Here is an 11,450-nt window from a genome sequence, read left to right on the forward strand (position 1 = left end):
CAGGGCACAAAATTCAACCAGACTGTCATTTTAGCCTCTCCTGCCTATATCCAGGTGTTACAGGGTTGGGTTTTATTTTTGTACTTTGGCAAGTTGTAAAGGGCCAGCTTTGCGTCCAGTCAATCTGCTTCAATGAACTAAAATATTTTGTCTTCATTCAATACAGGGGAAAAATAAAGGACATTTGTGAAAAGAACCATAGTTTCACACACTAAGTTCTCAGAAAAATTGTTTTTGTAGCAATTTGTTTTCTCCAAAAAATAAAAAAGCCACCACATTTGCGTATTTAAATTGGAATAAATTTAAATGATTATAAACCAGATGCATTGGCAAACCTTTCAAGAGCAATAGCTCCATGAAGAAAGTGCTTACGTAAAAAGAAACTATTGTGATTTTTAGATTAAGTAATAAAGTGTGTATAATTGCAGTGGCTAATATATGCATTTATTGAAGTATATTTATCTTCCTGCAGGAGCTCTGCCAATTAATTTGCGATAAAGAAAATGCAACGAATAAATAAACATTGTTCTATATGGTTGAAAATTCCCAAGCATCTCAGTATCCTACATCAATCACCGTACAGTTAGTGTTACCTGTCTGCCCAAACTTTTGTTATATGCTACCGTCCATTTACACCCCTAGAGAACTCATAGTTAAGTTGGGGAGAAAGGCTGATACCCACCCAGCTGGTATCACATGACCTGAGGCCCTGTGGTTGGGACCCAGAGCTTTGGAATCAGATGGTCTTGGGTTTCAATCTCAGCTTCTTTTAACTGCTGGCAGGTTTGGGGAATTTTCCTGAACCTTCTGCACTTTGAACGTCCTGTCCCATCTGTTGAATGAGAATAATAATTACACTAAGCATGTTTATAGTCCAGAGTCTTTGGTAGGCCTTTAAAGGTATTTAAAACGCTAATCACTTTGGTGTGTGTCACACTTAATGGGGGCAAGACATGATTGCAAGAGGGACATTGCCTAACAATTGCAATCAATGTAACCTAGCTTAATGTACCCTCAATGAATCCCCAACAATAAAAAGAATAATAATAATAATAAATAAAAAAAGAAAATATAAAGGACCTTAGGGGAGGTGTAGGCCCTGGAAAGGGATCTGGGCGCAGGACCGGGGACGCGGGGATGAGGGTTGAGGGACGCGGGGCTAGGGGAGCTGGGCGGGGGATCGGGGGTCGCCGGCTGGGGGTCTCCCGGCGCGAGGCGGGGCGTCGGGAGACGCGGGGGCGGAGGACACCAGGCTGGGGACGCCGGGTCCGGGGCTTGGGGAACCCGGGGCTGGGGTCTCCGGGCGGAGCGCGGGGGACCCAGGGCCGCGGGTCGCCAGGCGGGGTGCTGGGGACTGGGGGCGTCGCCGGACGCGGGGGTCGCTGGGCTGGGGACGCGGAGAGGCGGCCCACGAGGGCCGGAGGGGAGGGTGATAAGCCCTGTAGCGGCTGTTGCAAGCGGAGGGAAGTGAGCGCACCCGAAGCCACCGAAGGAGCGGGGACGCCCGGGGTCACACGCGCTGCTCCGCCTGCGCCCGACACCTCGTCTCCGGGCTCTGCGCTCTGCGCTCACCTGGACGTGGTGGCACCGCCGCCTCTGCCGCGGTCTGAGCCACTCGCCTTCAGGCCCAGCAACCTGGTGATGGGCAGGAACCGCCGCCACCACCAGGGTCGCCGTGCGGGGTTGGGGGAGAGGAGGGGACTCCCTGCAGAAGCTGCGCAGAGAGCCCGGTGGTCCCCGAGAGCAGAAGCCCAGCTTCTCCGACAGATGAGCCTAGCGTGGCTGAGGCCACCTCCTACATGAGCGTCTACCACCACCCAAGGTATTTTTGAAAGAAATATTAATAATTTCAGATAGGTGGATGGAACTTTAAAACAGCAGCAGGAACTCCTGGGTGTACTTTGTTCTAAATACTCACCAGAGTTTGCAGATGGTGGAAACAAATATGATCACGTTTTAAATTGCTGTTCCAGCAGTGAAGGTGCGGTCCCCAGAAGCCGGGAGAGCAGATTGGTGAGAGCGGTTCCCGACGTTAGCCTGGCAGTGAAAGAGACCCACAGCTCTGGATGTAGCTGAGATCAGGTGGTTTCCCTGCACCTGTCCCAGTACTGAAGTTTAGTCCTGTGCACAGAACATTAGATTGACTTTTCTAGCACATCGGATTGACACATTACCTCTTGGCCTTTCCACCTATAACATGGGTCATGCGGATTTTTTCTCTACCCTTAAAAATGGGGAAGTATTGGGGAAGGAAATACGTAGACCTGCAACTTTGAGCAATGAGTGGCAATGTTTTAGGAGGTGAAATGTCAGATTTAAAGTCTCAGACTACTTGCCTGTGTTTGTGGGAAGTAAAGTCCTTCCTGGTGATCAAACCTTAATTTTTAAGGATAATATATTGACTTATGAAGTGGAAGCATTCTGAATTTGAGGGCGTTCTAGACGAATGGAGTTCTGTGTTGCTTACAGTATGTTAAATGCTTGCTCACCTTCAGAGCAGAGGGGATGCCTGAGTTCAGATACCTGGCCATTTTCTTCTCTTACTGCAATATAGTCAAACAATGTGTCCTGAGAGCATTGCACTGGGGTCAGTGCTCCTGGCTGTGAAGGTCATTTGGAAAAGATCTCTTACTACTTTGAAATGGAGACTCAGGGTGGTGCCTGTGGCTCAAGGAGTAGGGCACCAGCCCCATATACCACAGGTGGTGGGTTCAAACCTGGCCCTGACCAAAAACTGAAAAAAGGAAAGAAATGGAGATTAAAAAAAATTTTAAATATTGGATTATACAGTCTAAACAACAAATGAGAAAAAGTGAAGACATTGTAATCTTAAATGTAAATAAAAGTGGAATATTTTCTAAAAACAGAAAACGTTTTGATGTCCTTTCTTGTTTGGTGGGCAGTATGCTACGTAATACCTAAAGTTCGTTTAGAATATATTTTCATTAAATATTTTTATTCAAAATAGCATTTGAGGGAGGTTACCAAGGCAGCCCTCAAAAGTAATGTTTTTCTTTGTAATACCACATTTAGGACCATGTTAATACCTGGGATTTTTACTTAATAATCCCGGTGGTTACTGTGTATAAAATATCTTTAAGTAGGATTGAGACCTGTGTAGGAATTAAAATATCACCTAAGTTTATAAAAACAATTTAAATTAATTTTACATGTTCTCTTTTATGACAGAACAGCACTAGTTCTGTTATTTTATAAAAGTGAGTAAATTATTTCTGTTTTAATTTTTTATTAAGTCTTTTGCACATAGATCATAAATACATTTATGCCAATTTCAGTGTGTTGATTATTTGTACACATTGGAGTGCTTACATCATACTAATCAACATAGCTTTCACCTCATTTACCCAATTATAGCATTAGGACATTTGTGCTCTACCCATGATAGATCCAACTTGTACTTGCAATGTGCTCCGTAGTAGTGGTCCCCCTACTATCCCTCCCACCGCCTCCCCATCCCTCTCCCTCCCCTTCCCTCCTTTATCTTAGGCTAAAGTTGTGTTTCAACAAGGCAAGAAATGCTGAGATTTGCTGGCAACCACCAGAAGCAAAGAGAGAGGTAGGGAATAGATTCTCCCTCAGAGCTCTCAGAAGGGACTAACCCTGCTGACAGTTTGATTTAGGACTCTGGCATCTGGAACTATGAGGGAATAAGTTTCTGTTGTTTTGAGCCACCCAGCTGGTAGCAATTTGTTATAGCAGCCTTAGGAAACTGATACATGGAAAGTGACAAATGAAGAGTACATCAAGGAAACAAAAGATTGAAAGCAGTGTCCAGAACTTAGTTGAGGTTGGGGATCCTGAATTTATGTTGGCCATAACCATATAGCATCCCAGGCTGCGGGAGGTGAATAGATTTTGTCATGCACATGCCGGGGGTATGGACAAGGCGGCAATGGTTGTTTCAGCAAGTGGATGAAAAGATGATTAACAATGGAACAAAAAACGGTTAGTGGGTGGTGACAGACATAAGGTGGCTGACAGGACAAGGGACCATACTGAGGTTCAAGGAACAGATTGAAAAATAGCTGTACAGAGAAAAATCAAAGAACTCAAAATAATAAGAGGTTAAAGTGAGAGAGTATGACTGAATTTGTGAGTTCATAGCCAGAGCAGTTCTAGCCCATGGCAAGTTCTAGAATGTGACTACTGTATGGTAGAGATGACAATTATAGGAAATGAGAATTTCAGGGCCAGAAATTTAGATAAGCCATCCACACTGTAGTAAACACTTCACTTCCTGGTGGTTCCTATCTTTAAAAAATCCCCAATGCTTTCAACAAAAATACAGTAAACTGAATTTAAACACACAATATAAAAAATAATGTAATAGTCTCTTTCTTGTTTAGTCACATGAAAAAAGTGGACTTCATGTTTTATTCAATGAAGTAACTTAAATAAGGTTGAATTCTATTTTTTTTTTTTTTTTTTTTGAGACAGTCTCACTCTGTTGCCTTGGGTAGAGTGCCCTGGCATGGTAGCTCACAGCAACTCCTGGGCTCATGTGCTCCTTCTTGCTCTGGCCTACCAAGTAGCTGGGACTATAGGTACTTGCCACAATGCCAGGCTAGTTTTTCTGCTTTTAGTAGAGATAGGATCTTGCTCTTGCTCAGGCTCATCTTGAACTCATGAGCTCAACCAATTCACCCTCCTCAGCCTTTTTTGACTGCTAGTATTACAGGTGTAAGCCACAATTCCCAGCCCTGGTTGAATTCTATTTGGTGGGACGACACCTACAGTGCATCTTATAAGGGTACATGTGAAACTTACTAAATGTAGAATATAAATGTCTTAACACAATAACTAAGAAAATGCCAGGAAGGCTATGTTAACCAGTGTTATGAAAATATGTCAAATGGTATATAAAACCAGTGTATGATGCCCCACATAATGTACACAGCTAAGATTTAATAATAAAAAAATAAAATAAAACTTAAAAGTAGGCTTAAAAAAAATAAAGTTGTGTTTCATTTTTCATATGCAAGTGAAAGTTATTATAAATTGGTTTCACAGTAGTACTGAGTACATTGGATACTTTTTTTTCCATTCCTGAAATACTTTATTAAGAAGAATATTTTCCAGCTCCATCCATGTAAACATAAAAGAGGTAAAGTCTCCATTTTCTTTTATGCTGCATAGTATTCCATGGTATACATATACCACAATTTATTGATCCATTCATGGGTCGATGGGCACTTGGGTTTCTTCCGTGACTTGGCAATTATGAATTGAGCTGCAGTGAACAACCTGGTGCAAATCTCTTTATTGCCAAATGATTTTTGGTCCTTTGGATATACACCTAGAAGAGGAATTGCAGGATCAAATGGCAGGTCTACACTTAGATCCCTGAGTGTTCTCCAAATAAATTATTTCTTAATATGTGTTTAATATCTCTTCCCTCACTGCTAAAGCTTTGGTAGAAACCATTCTTTATGTTTGATAGACAGTTTTCAGAAAAATCTCTTATCAGCAAGTATACAATAGATATCTAAAATTGTACTTTAGAATGGAGTAGTTCAAACACTAGATCTTAGAAATCTGAAAAAGCAAGAAATATTGGATTTGGAAAGCATGGTGTAGAATTGCTTGTAAAATTCTGAAGCTATGAAGAATAAATGTTCCATTTTGGGATTACAAAACAGTATTTTTTTATTTTAAAAATACACTTGAAATAGTGTTAAATTAAAAAATAAGAGAAGCAAAGTCACATGGTACAGTGGGTATATTTTACAAAATAATACATTTATAACAAAATTATATATGACACACATTACAGGTATGAAGAAATACCAAAAGGGTGGTGCCTGTGGCTCAAAGGAGTAGTGCTCTGGCCCCATATGCCAGAGGTGTCAGGTTCAAACCCAGCCCCAGCCAAAAACTGCAAAAAAAGAAAGAAAGAAATACCAAAACAACCATACATTCACATATCCAGCATGCGATTTATGAAAGAACATTAGCAATTCTTTGAAGTCCTGTGTGGGCCTTTCCCAGATAACATCATCTTCCCTTCCTGAGATCAGTACTGAGTTAAATTTTGGGGCCCCTAAGCCTTATATCTCTTTAGTTTTTATTACATGTGTACCAATCTCGAAACAATATTTAGTTTTGCAAACTTTTGGATTGTACATAGTGGTAATACACCATATACCTTTTTCTATGGTTTGCTGTTTTGCTTAATACTGGCTTTGTGAGATTTGATTTTTGAGGGGCTAAGCATAAAGAATCACAATTCACTTTTTCCTGCTTTATGACATTCTATTAAATGGAGACGGGATTGTTTATTCATTCCTGTGTCAATGGACCATGCTCAGGTTCTTGCTATTATCAGATTCTGTTAATACCCTGTTTTCCCAAAAATAAGACAATGTCTTTGGGAGCACACCTTAAAATAAGACAGTGTTATTTTAAGGTTTGCTCCCAAAGATGCGCTAGGTCTTATTTTCAGGGGACGTCTTATCTTTCCTGTGAGCAGGTCTTATTTTCGGAGGATGTCTTATTTTCAGGGAAGCGGGGTAGAAACATCTTGAAGTTGTCTCCTAATGCATAAAAGCAAACATTTCGTATATATACATATATATATAATTATATAAATACATACCTTTTCAAGGTATAGGGCATGAATTTTTTTCAAGGTAATGCTATAAGGCCAATTTGTTTTCAAAATGACTGAACCGTTTTAAACTCCTAGCAACAACGTGATTGCTTCCCCTATCTGTCAGAAGTTGCTACTTTTTAAATATTTCCTCAATTTTTGTGTGTAAAATGATATCTCACCGTGATTGTGGTTACTCAAGTGCATGATTATCAGTGAAGCGGAGCATCTTTTCATGTTTATTGGCTAGTTAAGGTTCCTCTTTTATAAAAGTTCTGTTTGAGATTTGTGCTTATTTTTCTATTAGTTGTGGTTCTTTTTTGATATAAATTTGACAGGTTCTTTATCTATTCTAGATACTTTTTATTCTGTAAAAACCGATGCCAATATAGTCGTGTGCTTGATGGTGTATTTTATCAGCATATACATATATATATTTTTTTTTTGTTGTTGTTGTTGTTGTTGTTGTTGTTGTTGTTGCAGTTTGGCCGGGGCTGGGTTTGAACCCGCCACCCTCGGCATATGGGGCCGGTACCCTACTCACTGAGCCACAGGTGCCACCCAATCATCAGCATATATTTTTATTTTAACATAAACTTATCCTTCAGTGTGTTTTTGCATCTTTCCCTTATTTAAAAATAATTTCCAACTAAAAATTCATAAGATATTCTTCTAATTTCCTTCTTCAGGTTTTACGGTTTGGCCTTTCATATTAGTCTGCAACCATCAGGGACTGGCTTATGGCAAGGGTAAGGGTGTCGGAGTTTGTGGAAAATAATCCTGCTTTATTCATTTCATACTATTCATTATATGAGTCAGTATTTATTTATACATTATTCTGCCATGAGGCATTTGAGTTTATTTATAGTTGGAGACTATGTTGAATAAGCACTGCTATGAACATTCTTGTATATTTTTTGGGTAAGGTTCAAGTGCATATGCATACCTATTGCTAATTTGCCTGGAAGAGAAATTCATAGGGAGCTATTGGTTCAACTCTAGTAGGTGATACCACTGTTTCCCTAAAGTGCTTGTAACAATTTAAATGCCTAGCCAGAAGCGTGCCTGCATTCCTGTTTTGTTTTGTTTTTATGTAGAGACAGAGTCTCACTTTACCCTTTACCGCCCTTGGGTAGAGTGCCGTGACGTCACACAGCTCACAGCAACCTCTAACTCTTGGGCTTATGCTATTCTCTTGCCTCAGCCTCCCAAGCAGCTGGGACTACAGGCGCTCACCACAACGCCCAGCTATTATTTTGTTGCAGTTTGGCAGGGGCTGGGTTTGAACCCGCCACCCTCCCCTCAGCATATGGGGCCGCGCCCTACCCACTGAGCCGCAGGCCGCCCGTGTTTTGTTTTGTTTTGTTTTTTTCCCACTCATTGTAATGAAACCACAGGAACCCTTTCCCCTCCTCCTAGCCCTTCTCTCTCTTCTCCTTCCCTTCCCCCTCCCCCTCCTCTCCTCCTTAGACAGACACACAGGACCTAGTTAGTAACTTACCAAAGCCAAGCTGTGAAATTTGCCCATCCTCTACAGCCCCATATAAAAAGCGTCTCCAGCTGCCCCCAGAGGCAGGTGTCACCTTTGCATTGCTGAAGCTGGTCACCCTCCCCTTTCTTTTCTTTTTTTTTTCTTTTTTTTTGGCCGGGGCTGGGTTTGAACCCGCCACCTCCGGCATATGGGACCGGTGCCCTACTCCTTGAGCCACAGGCGCCGCCACCCTCCCCTTTCAATAAACCTGGCCTGAACTTCTCAGCCCAAGCCGCCAAGCCAACTTTATGGTACTTTGTGTGGCAGCCCCCAGCAAATGTATACAGCTGGGAGGGGCCTCCAGAGAGGTCTCCCACTTTCCCTGTTGAAGCTAAAAAAGTGGCCTATAAGATGGATTCTGAGAAGCTAAGCTGAAGCAGTACAGCTGACCTAGTCTGCTCAGCTCGCGTTCCTCCCACACACAACTTTCCCTGTGATTATCTAGTTAAGGTTTCTCCGTGACCGTGAGAGTGCTGATCTCAAGAGACTTGAGGAGGTGGTGGCTCATAGACAATAGGTGTTGTGATATTGATAGAGTCAAGGTTACCTCGATATCATGTTTCCTTTAGTGATTCCCTTAGATATTTTGTTAAAGAGAAAATTACTTTCTTTTTTATTTTTTCCATTTAACTGTGTTTATTTCCACTTTTACATTGAATATTTCCTGAAAATTACTTTCTGTTGCTTAAACATTTTGCATTGTTAGAATGAAGACTACGTTCTTCCTATCAGATAAAGTTACGATTTTCCAGGTTTGTTTCCTGGTACTTCCTTATAAAAATTATTAGAATTGTAACTGAGGCAAAACAGTCTTTGAGAGACTACTCTGGCTGTTCTCCAGACTTGCTTGCTCATTGGACCTCATCCCTGTCTCTGCATCTGGCTGACGTGACAGGCAGCCAGATCCTCTTCCTCTGGGCAATGCCGTTAGAGTTTCGAGTACAGAGATGCTTGTTCCCACTTTCTCCAGCTCTGGAATTCAGCTGCTCTTTCTAGGGTGACCTGACAATGAGCAAAGGCCCCATCCGTCGCCTGCCTGTCTTGGGCTGGGCTGAGCTTGCTGTCCAGAGCAACAGTCAGAAGTCTGATGTGAAAGTGGGAGATTGCATTCTTGCCGCCTTAGTCTCAGCCCCAATGCATGGATGCGTAAACAGCATCTGTTCCAGGTCCTGGGGGAGGCAGAAAGCCCCAGGATGCTGGGAGTAGGGGCTCCTGGGTGCTGGGGCTGCTGCACCTTCCTCCAACCCCCCACCCCCACCCCAACCTCATGTGGCTTAGCCAGGGCTGTCCCCCAGGCCATGCCAAGATGCTTGTACTCCTTCTCCAGCCCTCAAGCTCCTGAGCCAGCCCCTCCATACTCACCTTTGCCTCCAGGCCAAGCCAAGCTTGAGGCTGGCCATTTGGGGTTGGAGCACAGCCTGGCTGCAGGGCTCCTGATATGTGCTGCTGCAGCAGGAGGGCAAGCAGACAGCAAGAGACTACAAGAGATTCTGGGGAGCCCAGCGGTGGCTTCCTCCTTAGCAACTGACAATAGCACACACCTTAGCACATAACTCTTTCTGGTGCTTCTGGGTGTTTCTGGAGCTCTGACAAACCTTAACCGACTGCATATTTAATGTGAAGTTATTTAAATCTGGAGCATTTGCCTGCAATATGGTAACAGTTGTTCAGACACCTGGCTATGTGCAACCAGGGCCCTGGCCTAAGGTTTTAGCACATATAGCCCTCACACAGACCTCGTGAGGGACATACTGCCATTTGCACGATTTTACAGATGAGCAAACAGACACTCAGAGATTAAGGGCTGTGCCTGAGGTCACACAGCCTCACAAGAGGCAGAGCCAGAATTTGAGCCAGATGTCCAGGTTCAGATTTGTACTATTAACCACTTCTTTCCCTAGGTTGATGCTGGGTTGAGGGCACTTCTGGAGCCAGACTAGGCTGAACAGGGGATTATCTCTGCAATTGGGTAGGTTTCAGAAGAAGAGAGAGGTGGAAAGGGAAGAATTTGGTCCCATAGAGAGCCCAGGAGCTGTTTTTGCTCCAAGAAACAGGCCCTGCCCCAAGGGTTACCAGGGAGGGAGGGAGAGGATCTAGCCTCCACCTTTTATCATAGAAGGCCAGTGATTCTGGAGAATAGCAAAAGTAGTCCCTCAATTGTGCTCTGCCTCAGTTGCACGTCTAATAGGGTTTTTTTTTTTTTTTTTTCTTTTTGCGGTTTTTGGCCAGGGTTGGGTTTGAACCCATCACCTCAGAGACATGGGCCCGGCGCCCTACTCCTTTGAGCCACAGGCGCTGCCCAAGTCTAATAGCTTTTATAATGGCAATACAAGGAAACAAACCTAGAAAACTTTAACTTTATCTGTAACATCAAAGTAGTCTTCATTCTAACAATGCAAAATGTTTAAACAGCAGAAAGGTGATTTTCACTTTAACAAAGTAAGAGAATCATTAAAGAAAACATATCATCAAAGTAACCTTGACTCTACAGATAACACAACACCTGTTGTGTGTGTGACTATGTCCTCAGGTCTCCTGAGCTGAACATCCTCACAAGTGCAGAGAGGTCAGCTGTACTGCTTTAGCTCAGCTGCTCAGACGCCGTCCCGTAGGCCACTGTTCCATCTGCACACCTGCACACACTCGGCACACACGTGTGCTGTCTGCACGTGCAAGCAGCCAGCACAAGCCACGTCTCCCTCCACCGCGCCACGTTATATGGAGCAGAAAAGTCAGGCCTTGCGCACTACGGCAGCGTCTGGCTGGTGTGTTTGGCATTTTCAGAAGCTCGCCCGGGGTCAGCTGTGTGTCTCTCCCCCTGCAGAGAGCATGACTTCCCGGGAAATAGCCCATGAGGTGCACAGGGCCGGGCTGGAGAAGAGAGCCAATCCCAGCAGGCTCTTCACTCTGGCACCTGGGCGTTCCTGGTGGTGAAGCCTCCCTGGTCCCAGGAGGAGAGCCCTGTGGCATCAGCTCCCTGGAAGGAGCACGGGCCTTGGTGACCGGATGGAGCAGGTCCAGGTCCTGCCGCCCCATCCTCACCCAAGCGGTCCAGACAGATGTCCTGAGGATCCTGGTGCAGTTGCCCCGCGTGTGACATGGAGACCCAACCCCCTCCCTGTGGTGATGCGGCTGGGGAGAAAGCCCCAGGAGGTAGCAGTGCGGTGGATCAGCTGCTGTTGCCACCAGCCGCAGTGACAGCACTGGGGACGGGGGTGCCAGTGATAGCAGCCGGGAGAATAGTGACTGCTGGTGCTGGGTGGCAATGGGGAGGGAAGTGGTGGTGACGGCAGTGATAGTAACAAGGAT

This window comes from Nycticebus coucang, chromosome 4 (genome assembly GCF_027406575.1).
Source record: "Nycticebus coucang isolate mNycCou1 chromosome 4, mNycCou1.pri, whole genome shotgun sequence".
Lineage (NCBI taxonomy): Eukaryota > Metazoa > Chordata > Mammalia > Primates > Lorisidae > Nycticebus > Nycticebus coucang.